We start from the raw sequence: 5,898 nt of genomic DNA, 5'->3' as shown, positions 1-5,898 counted from the left end.
AATGCCTAAAAAAAACCTGACTAGTCCCATTCTTTAATTTAGTTTTTTTGTGTGTGTGTGGTACGTGGGCCTCTCACTGTTGTGGCCTCTCCCGTTGCGGAGCACAGGCTCCGGACGCGCAGGCTCAGCGGCCATGGCTCACAGGCCCAGCCACTCCGCGGCATGTGGGATCTTCCCGGACCGGGGCATGAACCCGTGTCCCCTGCATCGGCAGGTGGACTCTCAACCACTGCGCCACCAGGGAAGCCCTAATTTAGTTTTACATTGACTTGAACACCAGAAGATGTAATCCATATATATAAAATAATTATACCTATCTTGGAAAAAATAATGGGAGTGTTTATGTAGGGACTGTATTGTGATTGTAGTCCTCAGCCAAATTCTACCAGAATTACTTCTATAAGTGTATTAAATCAGACCCAAAGTTGGAATGGGGAGGCGGAGGGGTAATGGCAGAATATTCCTTCAGGTCTGACTTTACTTTCTTCCTGAATGTGAACACGTGACCCTGGTATTGCTAGCCTTGGCTTAAGACTCAGGAGAGTGGATCTTTATGAATAGTCCCTAAAATGAAAGTGCTCAGGCTGTTACCATGGCTTCCTCCAGAATGATGATGTGAACCGGGAGGGTAAAAGGGCTATGGTGTCTGTATCTGAAAAGACAATGGTGTGATTCAGTCTGAGTCTGAAGGCCTGAGAACCAGGGGAGCCTGTGGTGTAAATCCCAGTCCAAGGGCCAGAGAAGAGATGAGATGTCCCAGCTCAGTTAGTGAGATGGAAAAAAGTGGTGAATTCCTTCTTCCTCCAATTTCCTTCCTCCTCCAGGCCCTCAGACTGGATGTTGCCCAGTCACATTGGGGAGGGCAGTCTACTTTGCCAAGTCCACTGATTCAAATGCTAATCTCAGCCAGAAACACCTTCACAGACACACCTAGAAATAATGTTTAATCTGGGCCAGTCAAGTCAACATATAAAATTAACTATCACAGAGTCCTTTGACATTGCTGATGGGAATGTACAGTTATACAGCTGCTGTGGAAGGTGATATTATTCCTCAAAAAATTTAAACAATTACCATATGGCCCAGCAATTCCAATTCTGGGTATACATGCACAAGAATTGAAAGCAGGGAGTTACACAGATATTTGTACATTAACCTAATGTATATTAAGTTAATGGCAGCATCATTTACAATAGCCAAAAGGTAGAAGCAACCCATGTGTCCACACAGATGAATGGATAAACAAAATGTGGTATGCACATACAACAGAACGCTATTCAGCTTATTTCTAAAAAGGAAGGAAATTCTGACACACGTAATAATGGATGAATCTTGAAGACATTACGCTAAGTGAAATACGCCAGTTACAAAAGGACAAATATTGAATGATTCCACTTACATGAGGTACCTAGAAAGGTCAGAAAGTAGAGTGGTGCTTGCCAGGGCCTGGGGAGCACAGGGGACAGGGAATTAATATTTAATGGGTATAGAGTTTCAGGTGGTGATGGTTGCACAACAATGTAAATGTACTTAAAGCCACAGAACTTCACACTTTAAAATGGTTAACGTAAATTTTATGTTTTGTATGTTTTACCACAACAAAAAAGTATTTAGGACAGCCCTGGCATATGGTACATGTTTTATAAATAGTTGTTAGTTGTTATTTTTAAACAAGAATGAATGTTAAGTCATGAAACTGGGGAGGTAGGCGCTGACCGATTTTGTACAGAGGCTTGTACAGTTCAGGGATTTGGACTTTATCCTGAAGATAAAGAAAGAGATTCATATAAGGGTTTTAACCAGGGAAATAATCTGATGAGATTTGTTTCAGCATAACAACTGTGTGGAAGATGACTTTTAATGGAGTCGAGACTGGAGATAAGAATTGAGAGACTGTTACAATAATATAATACAGAAATTCCAAGTATCTCAGCTTATCTGCTAGGTGCTCCTCAGAGATGGCAAAGATGGAGAGACTATGATCTTATTTTAGGAAGATTGAATCGACAGAATCTGGCTTTTGTCTTAAAAAAAAAAAAAAAGGCTCTTGATCCTTAGGTATTTGCTGTGTGGAATCTGCTCTCCTCTCACCCATTTTAGTTGTTCTTTTGTGGACCTTTTTTGATGTGCAGTGATTTCACGACTGGATACACTGGCATAAAGTCAACATTAGGAAAAGCCAGAATTACAGGATTTGTTTTCTAATGATTTTTTGGTCAATACCAGAGCTTTAGAAGCTTTTCTGGCTTTGGAAGTATACTAGAATGATGTCTCTAGGCATCTGAAGATGTCAAATCCTTTCCTTTAATGGAAATATAAGTGTTATATAAATATGAATATTATAATAGTAATATAGGCAGTGGAGGAGAGCTTCAAAGATGCAGCCTTTCTGAGCAAAACCTGCATAGAAGTAGGAGGGATAAGCAACAAAAGAAAACCGGGTGAATTCTTCTGATTTCCATTTCAGGGAATGGGGATTCATTTAATGGGGTGGGGATGGGGGGCTGTTAAACGGCTCTAGGTCTATATTCACAGACAAGATTATGCTATTCATCACCATCACTCTCCACTAGTATCTGTATATTCCTATCCACTTCATACTACTCAAAATTCTTTTCTTTAAAAAAGAACCTAATAAAATCATTTACGTTAAGGCGTAAGTGTCTGCTGACATTGACCATGTTTGTTCTATCAGGAGTATTTTTATTTTTTTAAATTAATTAATTTGTTTGATTATTTTTGGCTGCGTTGGGTCTTTGTCGCTGCGCGCAGGATTTCTCTGTTGCGGCGAGCAGGGGCTACTCTGTTGCGGTGTCTGGGCTTCTCATTGCGGTGGCTTCTCTTGTTGCAGAGCACAGGCTCTAGGCGTGTGGGCTTCAGTAGTTATGGCTCACGGGCTCTAGAGCGCAGGCTCAGTAGCTGTGGCACACGGGCTTAGTTGCTCCGCGGCATGTGGGATCTTCCCAGACCAGGGCTTGAACCTGTGTCCCCTGCATTGGCAGGCGGATTCTTAACCACTGTGCCAGCAGGGAAGTCCAACCAGGAGTATTTTTATTTTAAATGAGGAAAAAAAACTTACCAAAGTGATGAATATCTAAATATACTTGTTGCTATTTGGTAGACAGTAAAAATGATGATGATGATAATAGTAATGGTGATAGCAACTAATGTTATTTCTACCAATAGATAAATCCTGACCCATTTCCAACAATTGTGGACCATGCTTTAGACCATTTGACGAAGTTTGCTTTTTATAAGTACCTTAAAGTTGAGACATAAAATTAAAAAAAATATATATATATATATTTGCTACTAAGATATTCTTATCTAATTTGTGCTTATCATTATGAAAAATGCTCTCAGCATTCAAAACTATTTTCAAAGAAAATTATTTTGGTTTTCCTGATTAAACAATATTATTGTTTTCTGGTTCTCAGATCCTCCTTTTATTTTATTTGATTTTTCTACTCTACCTGTAGGTGTCTCCCTAAGTTCAGGATTATTCTATTTCCCTGAAAATATTCGAAATGATGCCCATCCTGGCAACCCATACGTGCTATAAACACTCTCAGAAAATTTCTTTAATAATCTACTTAGATGCACCTAATGTCATCCTTTGTGATTGTGATCTATGGTTGATAAAGCTAAATGTTGATAATTGTTCATGAACTGTACTGCACTTGTGCTAAAATGAGCAGTTCATTAGCAGTGAAGCTAGAATATGACCTTGGATATGAGATTGTTGTTGAATTCTATTCAGTAAATCCATCCCTAATTCACACTAACTAATTTTTTTTTTTTTTTTTTTTTTTTTTTGCGGTAGGCGGGCCTCTCACTGTTGTGGCCTCTCCCCTTGCGGAGCACAGGCTCCGGAGCACAGGCTCAGTGGCCATGGCTCACGGGCCCAGCCGCTCCGCGGCATGTGGGATCTTCCCAGACCGGGGCACGAACCCGTGTCCCCTGCATCGGCAGGCGGACTCTCAACCACTGCGCCACCAGGGAAGCCCACACTAACTAATTTTAAGTTACTAATTCTTCATGGCATGTTTCCTCCCTCTGCACTTGAACCTCTTATTGTTATACTGACCTTCTCTTTCCATTTACCATGAGATCAGAGAATGATATTAGGAATATTTATACACAACGCAATATACAGATTCCGTTAAAGTCCTTTAAAAAAGAGAAATGCAGAATTTAGTAACTTCTTTCAGGATTACTCAAATATCCTTTTGATTCTGAGACCATGGACAAAATATCAATTCAGATAAATGCCATGAATTCATGTAATGTGTACTTCTATTGGTTGACTCTCAGTTGTTAAAAAGTAACTTTTTATTTTTATTTTTGGCTGTGTTGGGTCTTCGTTGCCGCACGCAGGCTTTCTCTATTTTCGGCAAACGGGCTACTCTTTGTTGTGGTGTGCAGGCTTCTCATTGCGGTGGCTTCTCTTGTTGTGGAGCATGGTCTCTAGGCGCGCAGGCTTCAGTCGTTGTGACTCGTGGACTCTAGAGTGCAGGCTCAGTGGTTGTGGCTCACGGGCTTGGTTGCTCCACAGCATGTGGGATCTTCCTGGACCAGGGCTCAAACCTGTGTCCCCTGCATTGGCAGCCGGATTCTTAACCACTGCGCCACCAGGGAAGCCCTAATATGCTATTACTTTTAGAAAATAAGGACATACAAGATTTTATTATGTTTTAGCAGAGCTCCACATGGCCAGTACGCATTACATATGTCTATAGAAAAGAGACATTTTCATGTTAAATTATTACCAAAATAGCCTAAAACTTGTAGTAGAGTAACACTGATGATATTTTCAGATTTTCTGGACTATCTTTACTTCAAACAATCTGTCCTATTCTCTCTTTTAGTTTTTCATTCTCGTTAGACCATATGGTCATCAGAGCAATGTTAGTGACAATTTTCTGTCAGAATAAATGGTTATCTGGACAATAAGTTGTGAAGGACACTAGGCAGATGGCTGTCTTTACCTCTAACATGTTCTTTGGTTTAAGGCATCAAGACCTCTAAAATTATTCTTCAGAATTGCAGATATATCTGATAAAAGCCTACTATTCAATTGAAAATTTAAATTTGATTCTAAAAGCATTGACTGAGAGGGCTGTTGCTATTTCTGCACGGTTGTGCGCTGCCCACCTCCAGGGAGAGCCATTTACTTTGTAGTCTTGCAGTGTCACAGCCCTGCATACTTTGTGTTGTTGTTTTCCACCTTGAAGGGGGCATAATGGCAGAGCACATGTCAAATGTTTGTCTTAAGGATTAAATGAGATAGTGCATGGAACCCACTTTGAACTGTGCAGCCTACAGTGAAAGACCAATCAACGTTTTCTATAGTAATTATTACACTTTATGCTAGCCTCACTTCTAGCCCTTGGAAATAAAAATAATGTATACGTATGACATGGTTCCTCTCAAGGAGATGGTAGCCAGTTTGCAGGAGATGAACTCACAGGAAGATTGTGAATACATGATGTGAAGGAAATCTCCACATGATGCTGTGAGAACACAAAATTTCTGACTCTCATCAAAGTCACTGCTCAGTTGGACAATAAATTTGTAGACCAAGAGAAGAAATAATCAACTAGTATGATTTCAAAGATGCCACCCCCAAATATACTTTCTCACATGCTTAGTTGTGCTGGAAATTCCTTTAACAGCAGACCACATCTTTAATTCTAGTTAGGACTGAGAGTAAACTCTAACTCTGGGAGAAGTGTTGACAATTCATATTAGATCTTTTTACACACATACATTTTGATCTGGGAGAGAGTATAAAGGAGCTAAGAGAATGAAAAGGGTATTTGTGTGAGTAATAGAATGGGGGCAGGGGAGAGGAGAAGGGAAAATTGAGGCACATTCTTGCAATGGGTTTTCCTGAAC

This window comes from Hyperoodon ampullatus (genome assembly GCF_949752795.1).
Source record: "Hyperoodon ampullatus genome assembly, chromosome: 10".
NCBI classification, from domain to species: domain Eukaryota; kingdom Metazoa; phylum Chordata; class Mammalia; order Artiodactyla; family Ziphiidae; genus Hyperoodon; species Hyperoodon ampullatus.
Note: the sequence above shows the minus strand (reverse complement) of the source record.